Source organism: Homarus americanus, unplaced genomic scaffold (assembly GCF_018991925.1).
Source record: "Homarus americanus isolate GMGI-L3 unplaced genomic scaffold, GMGI_Hamer_2.0 scaffold26487, whole genome shotgun sequence".
Lineage (NCBI taxonomy): Eukaryota > Metazoa > Arthropoda > Malacostraca > Decapoda > Nephropidae > Homarus > Homarus americanus.
This window is the reverse complement of record NW_024731960.1, coordinates 2,968-26,819: the sequence shown is the minus strand read 5'-3', so window position 1 is coordinate 26,819 and position 23,852 is coordinate 2,968. Positions and strand designations below refer to the sequence as shown.

The window sequence follows — 23,852 nt, the reverse complement described above, 5'->3', positions numbered from 1 at the left end:
TTTTTGTCTCTTCTCCTCTCTCACTTCTTTGCTTTCACTGTCCTCGTGCCAGCTTGTCTCCCTCATTCTTTTAGAATTTTCTTTGTTATTCACTACCTCTTGTTGTAGCTGTATTTTCTCACTTTCGAACTTCCCTTGTGCTTCATCACTCGTATTAGACTCATCACTACTCAACTCAAGGTCTTCAAGAACTTCGTCCAATACTATCTTTTCTTTACTCTTCCATGTAGAGTTCTTAAGCGAAAATTCACTTTCCGTGGGGCAATGTTGACATCCCACAACACCCAGCCAGGAGTGATGGGACCCCGAGCAGTTATTTTCGTAAGGTAAACAGTAAGTTCCCAACACCAAAGTTGCTTGACGATACTTATCTTATCCTCGGGTCCTTATACACAAGTAGGTAAGTCTATATATCCTTCAGATAATGTAATAGGCTCGAAAACATTCCAAATTTGGGAGCTAGCGCTCACAGCTGTGTTTACCAGACCAAAAAAATGGCCGCTCCGTCGTATGTCGAGTAGGTCGTAAGTCGAGGAGTAGCTGTATTTAACTAATGATAACAGAAAAAGTTATTTCTTTAATGTTTTGTTTTTGTGTTTTAATGTTTTGTCTGTGAGTCGGTTCTCGTCTTCAACGTTTAGGTCACGAAGGAGGCTTAAATATATCTAGAAAAAAAGTTTTTGCTCCTGTGTAAATATCATAATAAATTTGCACTGTCCTCTGATTGGTCACAGCAGAGAGATTTAAATAATAAATCCCGCAAAATTGTGCCTCTCTCCCGGCAGCACGATAAGAATCCGTCGAGATCGTCGCAGTTTCGTTCTACGTCGGTCGCGTCCACGAAATGTAAACACTATTGGACGCGTACGAAACCGGGTATGCCGATTCGGTTTTTGTTGGTCCATCGCAAGAAGTTAGGTAGTTTAGATTAGGTTAGGTAGGGTTTTCAATGTTGTTTTTTTAACCCTTCATGTTGAAAGTCTAACTCACTTTGGAAGATTCATTGTTTTTGTTAGTGTAAGGAAATTAAGATCGTATTTATTTATTTATTAGAAAAAATCCAAATAAAAACTGGTAAAATTATCGTTTTGGCCGTACAGCTATTTTCCGAAGGTCATAAAAGTTGAAAATACATCAAAAAGCATTGGAACAAGATTATTTCAACCTAACCTAACCTATTTGAGTAATCAGTTTCTCCACGTGGTACTAAACAAACAAGTGCCTTTATTATAAGTGTACGAAGATGTTATTTGACCACGATTCTGGGCCAAAAAACCGTCGGCCATTTGACCGGGACCTGCGGGGATCGTATAGGATTGTAGTCGGGATGGTTGGGGGCATTAAACAAGTCATTACATTATGGTATTATTTAATTGTATAATTTCTGTTGACAAAAGGATTTAGTTTTATTTTAGATCTCTGTCAAATAACCGGCAGTTATTGTGCCGAGTACCGGTCAAATAATCCCTGCCTATAATATAATAGTTTTACACTGTTGTGTATTATATAGGTATTGGTCACATTTCCAGGAAGCTTTAAGGACCAACAACACATCTCGGTACGACAAGTCGAGACTCGACCGTACAGACCCGTCCCGTCTCGCACACGACGCCGTTAACGGCAAACGGAGAAACGCCGCTGGGAGGTAATACCGACGTCGTCACTTCACGTCGTGTCATTGGGCGTACGAGCCGAGTGTATTAGAGTACAGGTTGTACCTCTCTAGTCCGGCATTCTGTGATCCGGAACGATTTTAGTTTCTCCAATAGGTAGATAGGCAGCTTTTTTTTTTTTTTTTTAATCTTGATTATTATTATTATTATTACAGGAGTATTAAATTTTTGCCCCTCAGGCCCCAATGTGGGTCAGTGACCTATGCCCGGGTGGGCTAATCCCCGTAAAAAACAACAACAACGACAAAGCCGGGGGAAATTAGGTTTAATATTCACCGCTAAGAAGGGCGGGCGGGTCGTGTTGCGTCTCTGTAACAAAGCGTGTTCGGCATTCGGGCCTTCGATGTAGAGCGGCAGAAATTGGACAGTGATTACATAAGCTCGTCAAGATCGTCTTAGTGAGGTGAAAGTGTAAATCGATGTCGGACTTTTCATGCTAGACACGATTGTATTTTTGAAAACTCAATTTCCACCGAGTTGGAGGTACAGCCAGGGTCACAGGCCTATAACCACACAATCACTGCCACATGACAAAGCTTTTATTTTATTTTATTTTTTAGTGTGTTGTGGTCACGGCTGTGATAAAGGCCAACCAGGGAGTGTAGTACTGTGCCTTCAGTTAAATCAGTTCATAGTTGTCATCAGTGAATGCAAAAGAGACTATAATAACTTAAAGTGAATACATATTGGCAATCGAGCTGGTAAGGACAACTGCCAGCCTATTCGTGTCATAGGTGCCACAGAGAATTTAAATTTATTTTGTTTGTGTGCTTGCTCAAGGACTGAATCTGTGTTTATAATACACCACTCACAGGGAGATACAGTGTACACAGTGATAGTTCATAGTGTCATCAGTGACCGCTGAAGTTGTAAATACATCCGGCAGCTCTCTCTCTGTGCTTGTCTATGCAGAGCACAACATTTAACCCTTCAATATATATTCTAGCAGTAAATAAGTGTTGCTTTCATATTCTTAAGTAGAGTAACGACGACATGTTTTCACGTGTGCGCACTTACCTACGCGCAGTTTCACTTTTTTTTACCATTGATGGTTAGCTACTTATATTGTTCCATTTATTAACATTAAATAACATTACTTCAAACAAGCATATTAATTTTTTTACATTAATTTTACTACAGCTACAATCAGGGTCTTATTTTCTTCAGTTTTATATGTAGAACCAATCTGTCACCGGTTTTGTAAGCTTTAACAAAAACAATGCCGGCAGCCGTCTCGTCTCGTCGCGCGTTTTAATATTACACGTATTAGTAATAAATTGTATTGTTAATTTTGCACACACAAACATTAATTCAATAAAAACAAATTCAGAAACATTAATTAAAATATATATGAACAGTAAATAAGTGTTGCTTTCACATTCTTACTTAAAGTAATGACGATACGTTTTCACGCGTGCGCACTCGCATACGCGATCTCTGTTTTTCTTTACCATTATCGTTAGCTACTTCTATTGTTCCATTTATTAACATTACTTAAAAGAACCATATTAATTTTTCTACAGCTACAACCAGGGTCTTATTTTCTTCAGTTTTATACGTAGAACCAGTCAGTCACCGGTTTTGTAATCGACGAAAACGGTGCCGTCTCATTTCCTCGCGTTTTAATATTGAGCGTATTATTAATGAATTGTATTGCTCATTTTGCACACACTAACATTAATTCAATCCAAAAGACTTTCAGTAATAAATAATAATGAATCTTTCGTACATAAGAGAGATAACGCCGTTTTCACGATCTTGCACGTCGTCCTAACGTCGGCGGGCCATTCAAACCCGTCGAAATTTGAGTTTCCGCCGTCAAAAGTTTTAAATGTGTCGGTTTTTTTTGTGCGTTCAAATAGAAAACGTCGAATTAAAAACTCGCGAAATTTGAGAAGGTACTGTACGACATTTAACCCTTCAATATGTCTTCAAAGAGACCACGAAGCAGAGAAAGTGGTGCTAGTGCTTCCAAGTGTAAACAGAAGTCACTATCTGTCCAGGAAGAGGGCGAATTTCCACGGTCGGGATATATCCGGCGTCCGGCACCGGTCGGGTCCCGTGGTTGCCGGACCGGAGAGGTACAACCTGTACTTGTATTTCAGTACACTTGTACAGTAATCCTATAAAAGTGGGCATTTATGTAAATGTTTGTGCGTAAGGTCGCGTCCCATTGGCGTCGGCGGTACGCGACACTTCCAAAATATGGCCCAGAATCACGTTTTTCATCCCACACCCAATTTTGAATGTGTGTTTATTTCGTGTTTCTTTAAAGTACAGTACAGTATATTAATAACTTTAAGTTTCGTTTTCAAAACATAATGTCATTGTTTATTAATTATGATACTCTATATATGCTGTGGTACTCTAAATACTTTTTTCTACTTATATGAATCAGTTGAGTTGAGTAAACTTTTATTTGCATAGTTTTGAAGAAGACTACAGGACATAGTTTAAATTTTTACATATCAACAGTGCAGTACTTTATCTTAAGTAATATTTTCAGGCACTTTCTCCAACACTGCCTACAGTGGACCTGATGTGAACTAGAATGAAGTTGGCTGGACATGAAATTTACTGGACCTCAAGTAGTCTGTGGTATTGTATTTAATATTGTTGTGGTACTTTGAATGTTAGGAAAGTTCTACAGGCATTCCCCAGTTTGTAAGAGTACTGTGTCTTATAAAAACCTATGGTAAATCGAATCAATATTCCTATAGACTCGCATTATAAAAGCCAAGATACTTTTCTTCAATGAAAAAAGCTCCCCCCCCCCAAAAAGTATTGATAGATTTTCTAGCGGTAAAATTTGAAACGCTGGGTGAAAGACTTTGATTTGATCTCCAGTGCATCAGCATAAATTGGTACAGGTACATCCGGTCACTATATGAGCAACAGCCATAGACGGCGGGTAGCGAGAGAGGGAGTCATCCTTGCGTGACATACAACCGTACAGTATATGCTTTACTATAACAAAAACTCCATTAAGCTATATTAATGTATGTATCGTGCTGGGTAGAAGCAAGGCATATGTAAAGAAGCCCCTGACTGAGGATTACAATAACATGGAAATATACTTTAAATGGAAGAGTTTCGGATCACAACCGAGACGGACCTCGAGGCGAACATTTCACCGTGTCGTAGTGACGGTTTCATTCGTACCGAGTTGCAGAATATAGTCGTCGACGACACGTATGATTTATGAGAGGTGACCAAGGAAATAGTAGTTGATATTAGAGTGAACAGCTACAGCAATATACAGTATATCGGTCTAATTGGGATCTGCCAAATATTATTGATTCGTAAATAGTGTCGGTTTAACGTCACAATAAGAATTTAAATTGGGGCGTCGCCGGTCGTTTCGTGGCGGCTGACCCATCGCGATACAGCGGGTTCGCTCGCCCCGTTGCGTCTTTCCGATAATTCCTCGGTTCGTTTGACGTAAGATCCCATTAATGACCGGCACGGCGTCGGCGTCCATTTACGACACGCAATCTCAATTCGCTTGACGTGCGATCGGAAGCCTCGGAGGATTCGCATCTCTCAAAAACATACGTATGCTCAGAGGTGTAGACGTAGAGTTAGCAACAGTTCTGAAACGGGTCGTGTAACATTGGTCGAATAGCCTCGAATCACGTCGACCCCGTGGCTAAAGATATTATTTTTGGGTGACCGTACACGTCGATTATAAGCCAATACAGGAGCTTCTCGACAGACGGACGAGTCGAGTTCCCGAGGCTCGTTCGCGAGTCCGACTTAACTCTTGTAGATAATGATATACAGTAGAGCTATACCGTATATACCCAGCACATTACGGTACAGTCGGTCCCCGACTGACGACGGGGTTAGGGACCGGGGTCGCAAGTCGAAAATAATACCGTACATAGAAAATCTAAAACGGGTGTCAATTCTTCTTCTCGGCACCACGAGAACTCTCACTCTTACGCTTGCCAGCCATTTTAAAGGGAATTACAAACAAAAATTTTGTCGGTACACAGTGCAATCACTCACGTCAGGACTCGAAAATAGGTAATTTGACAAAATTTTGGTACGACCGAGGCGGTCGTACGTCGAGTAGGTCGTAAGTCGAGGAGTAGCTGTATTTAACTAGTGATAACAGAAAAAGTTATTTCTTTAATGTTTTGTTTTTGTGTTTTAATGTTTTGTCTGTGAGTCGGTTCTCGTCTTCAACGTTTAGGTCACGAAGGAGGCTTAAATATATCTAGAAAAAAAAGTTTAAGCTCCTGCGTAAATATCACAATAGATTTGCACTGTCCTCTGTTTGGTCACAGCAGATTATGTGAAATTCGAGCGAGAGAGATTTAAATAATAAATCCCGCAAAATTGTGCGTTTCTCCCGGAAGCACGAAAAGAATCCGTCAATAACGTCGCAGTTTCGTTCTACGTCGGTCACGTCCACGAAATGTAGACGCTATTGGACTGTACGAAACCGGGTATGCCGATTAAATTTTTGCTCGTCCATCGCAAGAAGTTAGGTAGTTTAGATTAGATTAGGTTAGGTAGGGTTTTCAATGTTTTTTTTTAACCCTTCATGTTGAAAGTAACTTTTTTTGGAAGATTCATTGTTTTTGTTAGTGTAAGGAAATTAAGATCATATAAATTTATTAGAAAAAATCCAAATAAATACTGGTAAAATTATCGTTTTGGCCGTGCATCTATTTTCCAAAAGTCATAATCGTTCAAAATATCCATAAAAACCGTTGGAAAAAGATAATTTCAACTTTACGTAACCTATTTGAGTAATCGGTTTCTCCATGTGGTGTTAAACTATTGAGTAATGTTTATTTTTAATACAAAGTTGTTATTTGACCCGGATTCTGGGCCAAATGACCGTCGGCTATTTGACCGGGACCTGCGGGGATCGTGTGGGATTGTAGTCGGGATGGTTGGGGGCATTAAACAAGTCATTCCATTATGGTATTATTTAATTGTATAATTTCTGTTGACAAAAGGATTTAGTTTTATTTTAGATCTTTGTCAAATAACCGGCGGTTATTGTGCCGAGTACTGGTCAAATAATCCCTGCCTATAATATAATAGTTTTACAGTGTTGTGTATTATATAGGTATCTGTTACATTTCCAGGAAGCTTTAAGGACCAACAACACATCTCGGTACGACAAGTGGAGACTCGACCGTACAGACCCGTCCGGTCTCGCACACGACGCCGTTAACGGCAAACGGAGAAACGCCGCCGCCGCCGACCCGCGGGAGGTAAGACCGACGTCGTCACTTCGCGTCGGGCGTACGAGCCGAGCGTATTAGAGGACTTGTATTTAAGTGCACTTGTACAGTAATCCTATAAAAGTGGACATTTATGTAAATGATTGTGTCTAAAGTCACTTCCCATTGGTGTCGGTGGTACGGGACCTCTCAAAATTGTGGCCCAGATTCACGTTTTTCATCCCAAACCAAATTTTGAATGTGTGTTTATTTCGTTATTCTTTAAAGTACAGTGCAGTATATTAATAACTTTTAGCTTCGTTTTCAAAACATAATGTCATTGTTTATTAATTATGATTCTTTACAAATGCTGTACTACTTTTTCTGCCTGTATGTTTCAATTCAGTTTATGAAACTTTTATTTGCATAGTTTTGAAGAAGACTACAGTACTTAGTACATAGTTTAAATGTTTGCATATCAACAGTGCAGTACTTTATCTTAAGTAATATTTTCAGGTACTTTCTCCATCACTGCCTAAAGTGGACCTGATGTGAACTAGAATGAAGTTGGCTGGACCTGCAGTGAAGTGGACCTGAAGCTAACTGGACCTCAAGTAGTCTGTGGTATTGTATTTAATATTGTTGTGGTACTTTGAATGTTAGGAAAGTTGTACAGGCATTCCCCAGTTTGAAAGAGTACTGTGTCTTATAAAAACCTATGGTAAATCGAATCAATATTCCTATAGACTCACATTATAAAAGCCAAGATACTTTTCTTCAATGAAAAAGGTTCCCCCCCAATTATGTAGTCTCCAAAAAGTATTGATAGATTTTCTAGCGGTAAAATTTGAAACGCTGGGTGAAAGACTTTGATGTGATCTCCAGTGCATCAGCATAAATTGGTACAGGTACATCCGGTCACTATATGAGCAACAGCCATAGACGGCGGGTAGCGAGAGAGGGAGTCATCCTCGCGTGACATACAACCGTACAGTATATGCTTTACTATAACAAGAAATCCATTAAGCTATATTAATGTATGTATCGTGCTGGGTAGAAGCAAGGCATATGTAAAGAAGCCCCTGACTGAGGATTACAATAACATGGAAATATACTTTAAATGGAAGAGTTTCGGATCACAACCGAGACGGACCTCGAGGCGAACATTTCACCGTGTCGTAGTGACGGTTTCATTCGTACCGAGCTGCAGAATATAGTCGTCGACGACACGTATGATTTATGAGAGGTGACCAAGGAAATAGTAGTTGATATTAGAGTGAACAGCTACAGCAATATACAGTATATCGGTCTAATTGGGATCTGCCAAATATTATTGATTCGTAAATAGTGTCGGTTTAACGTCACAATAAGAATTTAAATCGGCGCGTCGCCGGTCTTTTCGTGGCGGCTGATCCATCGCGATACCGCGGGTTCGCTCGCCCCGTTGCGTCTTTCCGATAATTCCTCGGTTCGTTTGACGTAAGATCCCATTAATGACCGGCACGGCGTCGGCGTCCATTTACGACACGCAATCTCAATTCGCTTGACGTGCGATCGGAAGCCTCGGAGGATTCGCATCTCTCAAAAACATACGTATACTCATTCGTGCTCAGAGGTGTAGACGTAGAGTTAGCAACAGTTCTGAAACGGGTCGTGTAACATTGGTCGAATAGCCTCGAAGCACGTCGACCCCGTGGCTAAAGATATTATTTTGGGGTGACCGTACTCGTCGATTATAAGCCAATACCGTATAGGAGCTCTTCGACCGACAGACGAGTCGAGCTCCCGAGGCTCGTTCGCGAGTCCGACTTAACTCTTGTAGATAATGATATACAGTAGAGCTATACCGTATATAGCCAGCACATTACGGTACAGTCGGTCCCCGACTTACGACGGGGTCAGGGACCGGCGACCGGGTCGCAAGTCGAAAATGGGAAAATAATACTGTACATAGATGGGCGTCTCATTTTCTTCTCGGCACCACGAAACTCTCAATCTTACGCTTGCCGGCCATTTTAAAGGGAATTACAAATGAAAATGTTGTCGGTACACAGCGCAATCACTAATGTCTGCATTCAAAAATACATAATTTGACAACATTAAGACCAATCCCCACATGTGAAGGGACCCATACAAATTGAACATTATGGCCATTTTTCCGTATTGTATTTACTAATTTTCTACATGAACCAATAATGTGTCCAAAGACTGGACTCCCACTGTTCAAAGAATCCAAAGCTGCCCTACTATCAACAACAAAATATGCATCTTTATACCTCTTTACAACATTTTCCAATCCTACTAACATTGCATATAACTCAGCTTGTGTTGATGAAATAAAACTTCTCAACCAAAGTCCAATTTTGATGTCATCATTTCCTTGTTCTGTGTGCTGTCTTATAAGGATCCCGCACCCTGCCCTGCCACTTGACATAACTGAACCGTCACAAAAAACATGCAATGTGTTTATTTTAGGCAAATTACTAATCTTATTCCCATATAAAGCCCTTTAACTGTCCTGGTTCATGTAATGATTTCTTCATTGTGAGAGGCACTATGTCTAACTCTACTTCTCGTTCTTCCCAGGGTGGATTCTTACAACTCTTCTGAACAGCTGTACACCAGTCTGCCAGATTACATTTTTTAATAATATTTACTAATCCATTCATGTATCCTCTCTTGCCTTGCCTGCAGAAGGTCCTTTTATCTTTTAAACCATCATTTATATCTTGTACAAATTTACCCCCACTGTTCCCTCTCATTAATCGAACTGCTGCAACTGTATTAATTTCATTGACCCTCTGTGAAATGCTCTGTAACCCTAGTTCCATTTTCATTATCTCAATCATTGCATTCTTTTGACACCCTAAAATAATTCTCATTGCTTCATTTTGCATGATCTCAAGCTTCCGTAGCCTTCCTTCACCAGTACAAGAGAGGACAGGTGCTGCATAGTCTATAAGTGATCTGATGGTAGAAATACACATCATTCTCAGTATGGGTACCCCAGCACCTTTACCACAACATGCTAGAGCCTTCAAGGGCTGTAATCTTGCTCTACATTGAGTGAGGACATGATATATTTCTGCCTCTTTACTTTCACTAGTAAAGCCAATATACATTCCTCAATATTTATACTTTGACACTTTCTCAACAATTTTTCCATTTAGAAAAACGGATTCAGTTCCTCTTCCTTTACATTCACACTTGGTTTTTTCTTCATTCATAACTAAGCCCATCTTTTGAGAAAGAACACTAAAATCATTTAATGCAATCTGCAAATTTTTTACAGAGTTTCCTTGAAATAAGATGTCATCTGCATAAATGATGGTTACAACTCCTTTGGGATATTTGTGTGAGGCTATCTTGTTCATTAACACATTAAATAACATTGGACTCAATACTCCCCCTTGGGGAGTGCCTAGTTCAAGTGCTCTTTCCTCAGACAAACATCCCTGATACCATACACAGATTCTCCTTCCATGCAAGTAGTCACCTATCCAGTGTAACAACTTTCCTGATACCCCTAGAGCAGCCAGTTCATTCATAACTACTTCACTGTGAGCTTTATCAAATGCTCCTTGTAAATCCACAAAAACTCTACATCTGTCTGCATCATTTGATAAACATTTTATAACACAGTCTGAAGTACATTTCCCTTCCAAAAAACAAATAAATTACAAGATAGATTTTCCCCCACAATATATACAAGCCTATTTAATAATACTCTCTCCATCATCTTGGAAAAACAAGATGTTAAAGACACTGGCCTGTATCCACCAGTTGCCTTAGGGAAAGGAATAACTATCGCTTTCTTCCATTCTGTTGGTAATCTACCCTCTGCATAGCTCATGTTGAATAAATCTAATAATGGACTATTTTCCATACCAACTAAGCAGTTCAAAATTTCATATGTCACACCATCTTCGCCTGGTGCTGTAGATTTTCCTTTTTTAACAGCATCTTGAGTAATATCTACACATGTTACATCACAAATATTTAGAGCTGATGAAATAAATCTTTTTCTTTCATTTTGCCACTCATCTAATGCTTCTATTGTCCTGTTAGGCAGGGAGGCAACACTAGCAGCTTTAGCCCATTTGTCAACCAGTTTATTAGCTTCTTCCTCTGGATGAGGATGGCTAATAAAATTACTCCTTTTTCCTCTAATTTTGTTAATATCCTGCCATATTTCTTTGAGATTTTTACTCTCCCCAATGTGCTGTGCAAAATCTTGCCAATATTTCTCCCTTGCCTCCTTCCTAGCCTGCCCACATATTTTGGCTATATCCATGAAGATTTCCCTATCTTCTTCTCTTCTACCATTCTTTACCCAATCTTTATGTGCTGCCCTTAACATTTGTGTCCATCCCTTCAACATTTTGTCATTGGTATAGCAGTGTTTCCTAGCCCCATGTCTCTTATCATTTATTTTTTTCTGTGTTGACTTAGTCAAATATATTTCTATCTCCCCAACTAAGTCATTATAAAAGCTATCCATACAGACTGGTGTATAATTTCTGTACCATTTCTCTATATTTTGGGTAAACACTTCTGTGTCATCCTTGTTTAGTTTCAATTTCTTCCTCCTATATCTCACCTGTCTCTTCCCTAATGGTAATTGAACATACACAACAAAATGGTCACTGACTAGCTCCCTTATTATCTCACATTCTCCCTGGACTCCCTGACTGCTTATCATGCAAGCATAGTCTAACCTTCCTCCTTTAATATGAGTCACTTCCTTATTTCCTAACAAGTAAGAATCTGGGTGATCTTGTAAAAATTGCCAAAATTTTATACCATTTCTATTAATTCTCCCCATTGTTTCGAGTCTTGGATGTCGAGCATTAAAATCTCTTACAGCCAAAGTTGAGTCCAAAAACATGCAATCTGGTAAGAAGTTGAGGTCAAAACAGCATCCAGAAATATACAAATTTGCTATGTTCAGTTCTCCTTCCTTCAAATATAACTTTATACAGACACTTTCTATTCCTTGTACTCTACTCGGGTTTCCAACTAGTTCTGCTGGTATGGAATTCTTAATGTATGTTGAGACCCCTCTTATACCTTTACCCGAATAGAGATGAAATCCCTTATATCCAGACAGTTTAAGCAGGTCGCCTTTCCTGTCCCTGTAACGGGCCGCGTTTTCTCTTTTCAATAATTTACCATCCAGCTACTGTTTTCTGTTAGTATTCTATTTACTCATATACTTATTTGTTCTATGTAGCATTCCTCCAATGAGTACCCTGTTTAATATACTTATTCTCCTTCCATTCTTTACATATATATTTATTCTTATATGTTCTTTACCTCTATATACCTTATATTCTTATATGTTCTTATATAAGTAACTCTTATGCTTCTCCACTTATGTTTTCCAAGTCAAGGTTCTTTCTTTTCATTTCCTTTCATATAGATTGTATTTTCAGTTTCAATGTTCTTACCTTTCTGAAGTATACTTTGTTTTATGTCTTTCTTATACATGGGTTAGTCTGGGGAACCATGTGATTCTTTGTATAACACTTTTTATACTTACAAGGGGTAGCTGCCACCACCCAGACTTTTCATTATATAACAGAACTCATGGAAGGGTTTTGGGTAGTGTGGTAGATGTATAGGCACGTGAGTAAGTATTATTTTCTGGGAACCAATGTTTAGAAGGAGTAGAGTGGTGATACTCAGATTACTAACTCAATATTTATTAATACAGTGAGTGGAGAAGATGCATCTTAGATTCACTCAGGCTAAACAGAACCGAAATTAACTTATTAAGTCATCAAACACTTCAAGAACTTATTACCTCATTAAACACCTCCAAATATTCATTACTTTATTGGATACTGTTGTAGTATTTCTGTGACAAGTAAGATTTAGCAATGCTTACACACTGTCAATAACCCTGGACCCGCAGGTCTTACTTTAACAAGGAACAAATTACCTTCTCAATTCGTGGTTAGAACCTCATACTCTCAGGTTATTCTTTCATGGGTACTACAGATGAATACATAACACATTGGACTAACTCCACAATTATAGTAACATACAATACCTCCTGTTAGTTTGCAAGGAACAACCTGGTACCTTGAACTCTCATTCAGTGGTTCAATACTTAACCTGGGATGACTATATTTCTGCTAGTCATCCCTAAGCATGGATATTAATACGGCTCCATACATATAACCAAGAACAGTGGGTAGACCATGATCATATGACGGAGTCAGTAGGCCAGAGTTGTTTACAGGCTCGCTCGCTAGCTCGGAGCGCCTGGCCCAGGAAAAGTTGACTGTGGCGGTGGGCCGTGGCGTCTGCCAAGGAATCTCGCCCTGGGATTCTCATCTCGCCACCTTAAAGACGTCTTAAGGCTAGCTAGATCCAGGATTAATATTTACACATTTTATATCCTTTCCAATCAGATTCTTTAAGAAGGCCCAATCCTCCTGCACAGATTCCCATTTCCTCAAAAGTTTTTCTTTATCAGCATCTTTACACTTTACCAACACCTTTTTAAAACTTTCAGTTGTTGCTCCCTGCGCTACACAATCCTTTATTTTCCTCTCCTTCCCTGTAATACTTATTTTAAGCACTGAATTTTTCAAAGGCTTGAGCTCTTCACTTTCCTCTTTCCCTTTTAATTCTACATTATTCACAGCTTTGTTTTCCCTTTCTTTATTTATCACTGTATCAAGTCTTTTCTCTATCACTTCTATTTTCTGACCTAACTTTTGCAAAAGCTGAAACATCTTAAGCACCTCTTCTCCCAGAATTTCTTGCACAGTTTTATCACTAACCTGGAGGGCTGCACCACTACTCTCACTTGCTACTTGTTTATTACTCTCTTTGTTTCTGGCATCAACAACGCTTCCGGCCGCAAGCGCAGTCCTTATCCTTCTTGAATCTTCATGCCAGGCATTCTCAGGAATCACTGTCTGTGTGTTCTCCTGCTGTCTTGTCACTGTCAGACCACAGCGTACTTCCTCGGTGTTCTCTGAATAATTCCTTTGTTGGTCACTTCTCATACGTGGCCTCATCTCGCATGCAATTGAACTAGCATTGAGAGTTTTACCACACTTACAACAACAAGGCTTCACTTTCTCTCCTGCTTTGATCTTGTCCTTACAGTTGCTAGATTCGTGCCTCTTCCCACAGAATCTACAACGTGGGTCCAGTTGACAGCTCCAGGCCTTATGTCCCCATCTGCAACACTTGAGACACATTATTGGTCCCCCCACATATAGTGCCACCTTCCTATACCCTGCTCCTGTGATGAACACTTTCTCTGGAACCTTTCCTCTCATTAGAGCAATAACCTGGCTTCTCTCTTCGCCCCTTATTAAATGCCTCTTGACCCAAACAAATCTTTCGTCATCCAATAAGTATTCTGGGTCTAGTATTACAGGGTACCTGAAGATTATAACCTTTGTAAGTAGTATGTCGCTCTCCTCTGGCAAAACCATCAGTAATCCCTTGTACCCAACAGTTGTCAACATTTCCACAGCCTGTAAGATAAGGCTTGTGTGTGCCTTCTTTCAAAAGAGGCTCAAAGCTGCGATGCTCCCGTCCTAGTTGTACTGCCCATTTTAATTTTTCAAGGAAGGTCATCGGGCATGACTGGAAAAATTAATCTCTTCCTGACACGACCAACTTCACCTTGTGTGTGTTCTTGTCTGCTTCCTTCAAATTCCATACTTTGCTCTGTTCTTGATCCATTCTCCACTATCTCCTTTCTGTTATTTCCATTATTATTACCACCCACACACGTTTTTTGTCCTAGATGATTTTGTCTCTTCTCCTCTCTCACTTCTTTGCTTTCACTGTCCTCATGCCAGCTTGTCTCCCTCATTGTTTTAGAATTTTCTTTCTTATTCACTACCTCTTGTTGTAGCTGTATTTTCTCACTTTCGAACTTCCCTTGTGCTTCATCACTCGTATTAGACTCATCACTACTCAACTCAAGGTCTTCAAGAACTTCGTCCAATACTATCTTTTCTTTACTCTTCCATGTAGAGTTCTTAAGCGAAAATTCACTTTCCGTGGGGCAATGTTGACATCCCACAACACCCAGCCAGGAGTGATGGGACCCCGAGCAGTTATTTTTGTAAGGTAAACAGTAAGTTCCCAACACTAAAGTTGCTTGACGATACTTATCTTATCCTCGGGTCCTTATACACAAGTAGGTAAGTCTATATATCCTTCAGTTAATGTAATAAGCTCGAAAACATCCCAAATTTGGGAGCTAGCGCTCACAGCTGTGTTTACCGGACCAAAAAAATGGCCGCTCCGTCGTATGTCGAGTAGGTCGTAAGTCGAGGAGTAGCTGTATTTAACTAATGATAACAGAAAAAGTTATTTCTTTAATGTTTTGTTTTTGTGTTTTAATGTTTTGTCTGTGAGTCGGTTCTCGTCTTCAACGTTTAGGTCACGAAGGAGGCTTAAATATATCTAGAAAAAAAGTTTTTGCTCCTGTGTAAATATCATAATAAATTTGCACTGTCCTCTGATTGGTCACAGCAGAGAGATTTAAATAATAAATCCCGCAAAATTGTGCCTCTCTCCCGGCAGCACGATAAGAATCCGTCGAGATCGTCGCAGTTTCGTTCTACGTCGGTCGCGTCCACGAAATGTAAACACTATTGGACGCGTACGAAACCGGGTATGCCGATTCGGTTTTTGTTGGTCCATCGCAAGAAGTTAGGTAGTTTAGATTAGGTTAGGTAGGGTTTTCAATGTTGTTTTTTTAACCCTTCATGTTGAAAGTCTAACTCACTTTGGAAGATTCATTGTTTTTGTTAGTGTAAGGAAATTAAGATCATATTTATTTATTAGAAAAAATCCAAATAAAAACTTGTAAAACTATCGTTTTGGCCGTGCAGCTATTTTCCGAAGGTCATAAAAGTTGAAAATACATCAAAAACCATTGGAACAAGATTATTTCAACCTAACCTAACCTATTTGAGTAATCAGTTTCTCCACGTGGTACTAAACAAACAAGTGCCTTTATTATAAGTGTACGAAGATGTTATTTGACCACGATTCTGGGCCAAATAACCGTCGGCCATTTGACCGGGACCTGCGGGGATCGTATAGGATTGTAGTCGGGATGGTTGGGGGCATTAAACAAGTCATTACATTATGGTATTATTTAATTGTATAATTTCTGTTGACAAAAGGATTTAGTTTTATTTTAGATCTCTGTCAAATAAGCGGCGGTTATTGTGCCGAGTACCGGTCAAATAATCCCTGCCTATAATATAATAGTTTTACAGTGTTGTGTATTATATAGCTATTGGTCACATTTCCAGGAAGCTTCAAGGACCAACAACACATCTCGGTACGACAAGTCGAGACTCGACCGTACAGACCCGTCCGGTCTCGCACACGACGCCGTTAACGGCAAACGGAGAAACGCCGCTGGGAGGTAATACCGACGTCGTCACTTCACGTCGTGTCATTGGGCGTACGAGCCGAGTGTATTAGAGTACAGGTTGTACCTCTCTAGTCCGGCATTCTGTGATCCGGAACGATTTTAGTTTGTCCAATAGGTAGATAGGCAGCTTTTTTTTTTTTTTAATCTTGATTATTATTATTATTATTATTATTATTACAGGAGTATTAAATTTTTGCCCCTCAGGCCCCAATGTGGGTCAGTGACCTATGCCCGGGTGGGCTAATCCCCGTAAAAAAACAACAACGACAAAGCCGGGGGAAATTAAGGTTTGTTTACATCCGGCAGCTCTCTCTCTGTGCTTGTCTATACAGAGCATAACATTTAACCCTTCAATATATATTCTAGCAGTAAATAAGTGTTGCTTTCATATTCTTAAGTAGAGTAACGACGACATGTTTTCACGTGTGCGCACTTACATACGCTCAGTTTCACTTTTTTTTTTACCATTGATGGTTAGCTACTTATATTGTTCCATTTATTAACATTAAATAACATTACTTCAAACAAGCATATTAATTTTTTTACATTAATTTTACTACAGCTACAATCAGGGTCTTATTTTCTTCAGTTTTATATGTAGAACCAATCTGTCACCGGTTTTGTAAGCTTTAACAAAAACAATGCCGGCAGCCGTCTCGTCTCGTCGCGCGTTTTAATATTACACGTATTAGTAATAAATTGTATTGTTAATTTTGCACACACAAACATTAATTCAATAAAAACAAATTCAGAAACATTAATTAAAATATATATGAACAGTAAATAAGTGTTGCTTTCACATTCTTACGTAAAGTAATGACGATACGTTTTCACGCGTGCGCACTCGCATACGCGATCTCTGTTTTTCTTTACCATTATCGTTAGCTACTTCTATTGTTCCATGTATTAACATTACTTAAAAGAACCATATTAATTTTTCTACAGCTACAACCGGGGTCTTATTTTCTTCAGTTTTATACGTAGAACCAGTCGGTCACCGTTTTTGTAATCGACGAAAACGGTGCCGTCTCATTTCCTCGCGTTTTAATATTGAGCGTATTATTAATGAATTGTATTGCTCATTTTGCACACACTAACATTAATTCAATCCAAAAGACTTTCAGTAATAAATAATAACGAATCTTTCGTACATAAGAGAAATAACGCCGTTTACACGATCGTGCACGTCGTCCGAACGTCGGCGGGCCATTCAAACCCGTCGAAATTTGAGTTTCCGCCGTCAAAAGTTTTAAATGTGTCGGCTTTTTTTGTGCGTTCAAATAGAAAACGTCGAATTAAAAACTCGCGAAATTTGAGAAGGTACTGTACGACATTTAACCCTTCAATATGTCTTCAAAGAGACCACGAAGCAGAGAAAGTGGTGCTAGTGCTTCCAAGTGTAAACAGAAGTCACTATCTGTCCAGGAAGAGGGCGAATTTCCACGGTCGGGAAATTTCCGGCGTCCGGCACCGGTCGGGTCCCGTGGTTGCCGGACCGGAGAGGTACAACCTGTACTTGTATTTCAGTACACTTGTACAGTAATCCTATAAAAGTGGGCATTTATGTAAATGTTTGTGCGTAAGGTCGCGTCCCATTGGCGTCGGCGGTACGCGACACTTCCAAAATATGGCCCAGATTCACGTTTTTCATCCCATACCCAATTTTGAATGTGTGTTTATTTCGTGGTTCTTTAAAGTACAGTACAGTATATTAATAACTTTAACTTTCGTTTTCAAAACATAATGTCATTGTTTATTAATTATGATACTCTATAAATGCTGTGGTACTCTAAATACTTTTTTCTACTTATATGAATCAGTTGAGTTGAGTAAACTTTTATTTGCATAGTTTTGAAGAAGACTACAGGACATAGTTTAAATTTTTACATATCAACAGTGCAGTACTTTATCTTAAGTAATATTTTCAGGCACTTTCTCCAACACTGCCTACAGTGGACCTGATGTGAACTAGAATGAAGTTGGCTGGACATAAAGTTTACTGGACCTCAAGTAGTCTGTGGTATTGTATTTAATATTGTTGTGGTACTTTGAATGTTAGGAAAGTTCTACAGGCATTCCCCAGTTTGAAAGAGTACTGTGTCTTATAAAAACCTATGGTAAATCGAATCACTATTCCTATAGACTCACATTATAAAAGCCAAGATACTTTTCTACAACGAAAACAGTTCCCCCCAAATTATGTACGGTCCCCCAAAAAGTATCGATTGAATTTTCTAGCGGTAAAATTTGAAACTCTAGATGAAATACTTTGCTGTGATCCCCAGTGCATCAGCATAAGTTGGTACAGGTACATCCGGTCACTATATGAGCAATAGCCGTAGACGGCGGGTAGCGAGGGAGTCGTCCTCGTGTGACATACGACCGTACGGTATATGCTTTACTATAACAAGAAATTCATTGAGCTATATTAATGTATGTATCGTGCCGGTTAGAAGCGAGGCCCCAACCGAGGATTACAAAAATATCGGAATATACATTAAACGGAAGAGTTTTGGAACGTCACGAGCTAGACCGAGACGGACCTCGGGGCATACGTTTCGCCACCGCGTCGTAGTGACGGTTTTATTCGTACCGAGATGCACAATGTAGTCGTCGACGACACGTCTGATTTTTGAGGAGTGACGGAGCAAATAGTAGTTGATATTAGAGTGAACAGGTACAGCAATATACAATATATTGGTCTAAATGGGATCTGCCAAATATTATCGATACGTAAATGGCGTCGGTTTAACGTCAAAATAAGATTTTAATCGGCGCGTCGCCCGTCGTTTAGCGGCGGGTAACCCATCGCGATGCCCGAGGGTTCGCTCGCCCCATTGTGCCGAGTTATTCGAGCGTTGCGCGTACCCTCGTCGCGAAGGCTAATAATAGCGCCTCTCTCCCCGTTGTGTCTTTCCGATAATTCCTCGGTTCATTTGACGTACGATCCCGGTAATGACCGGCTCGGCGTCCGTTTACGACACGCAATCCAAATTCGCGCTACGTGCGATGCGAATCCTCGGAGGATTTGCATCTTTCAAAAACACATACAGTCGTGCGCCGGTTAACATCCGATAGCATATACAGTCGGCCCTTAACATTCGCTGGGGTTAGGTAACAGAGATACCCGTGAATGTTAAAAATCCGTGTACTATTGCTACCCCCCCCCCTAAAAAATCCCTGGCCCCCCATGTCCTTATTTACCGTATATACCTGTGTGTAGTTTGAGTTTTTAAGACCAAATTATTTGGCAAAAATTGGGGGTCGACCTCTAAACGGGTAATAGTTTCGTTAGGTTGAAAAATATTTACCAGTAAACAATGGAAACGATGCACCAACACACCACCCGCTGTGAGTGTCGGTACAGTTGCCAGGGCAGATCTGTTGCGAGCCCAAAGTAGCCAAATCCATGGTATGGTAGCACAGGACGATGTAAAACAAAGTATTCATTTATTAAAGTTAATTTATAGATACTGGACATAAATGTTTGTTCATTACATTTGAAACATCAATCTTTGTTAATTAAATTTGAAACAAGAGAAAACTACGATACTGGATTTTCATTAAAATATTACATCACAAGTATATTTTACCTTAACTGTGACTGAATGAATATATTCTCGGAAATAAATATGGAAATGTAATATTTTTGCTGGAATGACGTACATATTATAGTGGGAAGTGGGATAAAATCACGAGGAAAGACTTTCGCTTTCTTTCGTTGTTCAAAATATTTTACCGTAATCGCTTTTCGAATGGTTTTCAGTTAAAAAACTGTTGTATTACAATAATATTCTATCCTAATTCACTTGTGATGCAACAGTTTTTTAACTGAAAACCATTCGAAAAGCGATTACGGTAAAATATTTTGAACAACGAAAGAAAGCGAAAGTGTTTCGTCATGATTTTATCCCACTTCCCACTATAATATGTACGTCATTCCAGCAAAAATATTACATTTCCATATTTATTTCCGAGAATATATTCATTCAGTCACGGTTAAGGTAAAATATACTTGTGATGTAATATTTTAATGAAAATCCAGTATCGTAGTTTTTTCTTGTTTCAAATTTAATTAACAAAGATTGATGCTTCAAATGTAATGAACAAAAATTTATGTCCAGTATCTACGAGTTAACTTTAATGAATGAATACTTTGTTTTACATCGTCCTGTGCTACCATACCATGGATTTGGCTACTTTGGGCTCGCAAGAGATCTGCCCTGGCAACTGTACCGACACTCACAGCTGGTGGTGTGTTGGTGCATCGTTTCCATTGTTTTCTGGTAGTTACTGGTAAATATTTTTCAACCTAACGAAACTATTACCCTCAACAACTTCAATTGCAAACCGTACACACTAGTTGCAATTTGATTTTTGAAATTCTGTGTCATTACTGAGGAATAACGAAGTCTCTGGTGCACTGCACTCTAAGATTAAGAGAAAATGGACTCGGGCATCCCGAAGGGAGAGAAAACGGACTTCCACGACGGGAGACTCGAGCACTAACACGTGCCACTCATACCGAGAGACTTGACAAGTTTTACCGACCATTAGTGATGTACGTTATCTAGTGAATTTAGTCAATATTGTACAGTATAAGTATACTGCAATTACAGCGGTCCCTCGGTTAACAATGGACCCGAGTGCAAACCCTTACTGTACGTGTACTAAACGATTACGGTACTTAAATTGTTATGTCTATGGCAAATATAGATTGTTTACACAGATATTCAAATACTATCTTACAAGTTATATTCACCCAGGTCGTTTGGGTGGCAAATTATGAGAAGAGCTTAGTCACTCTTAAGTAATGATAAATAAACACTCGGGCCTTCAGCGCCAACTGTCAAATCTTATCTCAAATAAATAAAGACATTGTCACCTCACTTCCCCCCCCCCTGCTCGCTGGCTACCTCCCTCCTTGTGTTCCCAGACAAAACATTGGTGATAACTTTATGCTTTAAGGTGTTTATTTTATATAATATCTCAGACTAAAGTTAGGGGATTACAATTTGCATAGCTGGAATCCTTGCAAGACAGCCAATAATTTGAATATAAACATTATATATATACTGTATTTTGTTGAAGATATAAAAATTGTAGTACATTTTATAATATAAAGTTTTTCAACTGTATTTTTGGGTAGATTTATATCAATTTCTTCATTTATTTTCATCCATTTACATGCAGACACCACAATAAAAGAAACGTAAAAGAAATAAACGACCTCGGTGCAAAGCCGGAGCATTGTTGTACTAATTTGATTACGGTACAAAAATTGTTATGTCCGGTGCAAATTACAGCATGTTTATATTCAAATTAATCAGTATGTTACAAGAATCCCAGCAATGTTAATTATATTGTACCAGGTCATTTCACTGGCATTTTAAAATGAGAGAAGCTTAGTAGGACTGTTAAATAAACTCACAGAGACCTTCGGCTCAAACTGTCAAACATCTCCTCTTAACTCTCTCCCCCATCTGTTGAGCCAGGGTTTTAGGCTTACAGTTTTTATCTTACATAATATTTCAGACTAAAGTTAGGAGATTATAATTTGCATTGCTGGAATCCTTGCAAGACAGCCAATAATTTGAATGTTAACGTCATATATTTTGCTCGAGAGATAAAAATTGTTGTACGTTAGTGTACAGTACTGTAGTACATTTTATAATATAAAGTTTTTGAACTGTATTTTTGGGTAGATTTACATCAATTTCTTCATTTATTTTCATGCACACAGCATACTAAAAGAAATAATTGACCTTAGTGCAAAGCTGGAGTTTTGTTGTACTAATTTGATTTGGGTACTAAAATTGTTATGTCTAGTGGAAATTATAGCATGTTTATATACAAATTAATCAGTATGTTACAAGAATCCCAAGAATGTTAATTATATTCACCCGGGTCATTTCCCGGCCGGGAAAAAATGCGCCACAGACCCGGGCGCCAACCGTCGGTGTCGCCGGGCTTTATCTTAAGTAATATCACAGACAAAAGTTAGAATTTAATTTGCATTGCTAAAATCGTTACAAGACGGCTAATAATTTTAACATAAACGTTGTATATTTTGCACAAGAGATAAAAATTTGTAGCCCTTTGTAATAAAATTAGTTACAACTAAAATTTGTATGTGAACTATAGCATGTTTATATTCAAAGTAATCACAATTTTATAAGAATTCCAGCAATGTTAATTATATTCTTCCAAGTCAGTTTAGTGATATTTCATAAGAGAAAACCTGAAAGTCACTGTTAAGGACAGATAAATAAATAAGCTCTAGACCTTGGCATCAACTGTCAAACCGATAACCCTCCTCCCCATCTTGCCGCGAATCCGATCACGAGTAAACGGGCCATTTCGCGTCTCGTAATTTTAGCCGCGTCGATTTACGAGCGTCCGTTTTAACGCGATACTACAAAAACGATGTTTTGTAGGAGATGGGCCGAGGTGCATTTGGGTATATTGGGTCTTTTTAGTATTTTGTGTTAGTCTCGAGTACCAAAGTAAATTGTTCCATTGAAACCACTTTAATTGAGTCCAAATTTGGTTTAAAGCTATTAGCTCTCTAGGAATGCGCCTCGCGTCACCGACGCGTACGCGGGACCGGTAACAATTTTACGTAAACGCGTCGACGACGTAATATTCGACAATGCCGTCGGGTCGTCGACGTCCCGTTTCTTCGTTTAGTAAATAGTCGTGGCGATTTTTGTCGCGCGCGTGTCCGTCGACGGGCACGCCGAGGGCGGTCCGTCCGCGGATGCGGGCCCGCTCGAGATTCGGCCCGTATTGCGCAGTCGTACGGTCCGTCGTCGTTTGCGAGAAGTACTCGTTTACGTAGTCTCGCGTGCAGTATATTGCATTTTCTAGCAATAGACTAGTTACGATCGTAGATTAGTTCCATCACGTAGGGTATCGTCTCGCCGTCGGCCCGGGACACACCTCCGGCCACTCGACACTCTGCTTACCGGTACACGACACAAATTAAAAATGATCAACACGATATTTTACGAGGGCATTATGATTGATTTATAATACCCTATGCAATGGTTGTATAGATGTAGTGCAGTATAATTATTAAATGCAGGCAGCATTCACATCACAAACTTAACCCACAGAAGAAGTCGCCTCGGGCAGCGGAAGCGCGATCCGGGAGAAGGACACGAAGAACGACCGTAGATCGTCGCTCCGGAGACGGGTCGGCGAGTGCCGCTCTCCGACGCGAGACGATCGTCGAGAATAACCTACGTGTTTTTCTATTTTTATGGATGCTATTTTAAGGATAACTAAAGCTCAGTCAACGGTTATTTTAGCTTAAGGTCATATTATACGTGTATTTGTAATGTACAGTATTTCATTGAGTAAGAATGCTAAAACTTGCCCGGCGGTCGACCCCCAAAACAACTGCGGCGACCCGCTCCGGCACTCGAGAAGACGGAAGCTCCGAGTACACGACGTTAAAGATTAACGGATAGTTTGACGACTATACCACCCCTTGTTCCCTCTACCTCCAGCTAAATGTATCCCTCCCTCCACTTACCACTCTTCCTTTCCTCATCTATTATC

General features: G+C 39.5%; 1 long non-coding RNA gene across 3 annotated transcripts; it reads left to right on the top strand.

Annotated features, from left to right (window-relative positions):
- The first annotated feature begins 287 nt into the window (after nucleotides 1–287).
- LOC121868094 lies at nucleotides 288–18,275 on the top strand. 3 transcript variants are annotated; one of them, XR_006089313.1, is made up of 6 exons: nucleotides 1,510–1,645; nucleotides 4,180–4,271; nucleotides 6,779–6,907; nucleotides 7,373–7,480; nucleotides 16,162–16,277; nucleotides 18,215–18,275. It is a non-coding gene; the product is annotated as an uncharacterized LOC121868094 (long non-coding RNA). The 3 variants fall into 3 exon arrangements; XR_006089314.1 differs by lacking the exons at nucleotides 1,510–1,645; nucleotides 18,215–18,275 and adding an exon at nucleotides 288–333 and having other exon boundaries at nucleotides 16,162–16,430; XR_006089315.1 differs by lacking the exons at nucleotides 1,510–1,645; nucleotides 18,215–18,275 and adding an exon at nucleotides 303–326 and having other exon boundaries at nucleotides 16,162–16,430.
- Nucleotides 18,276–23,852: the final 5,577 nt, after the last annotated feature.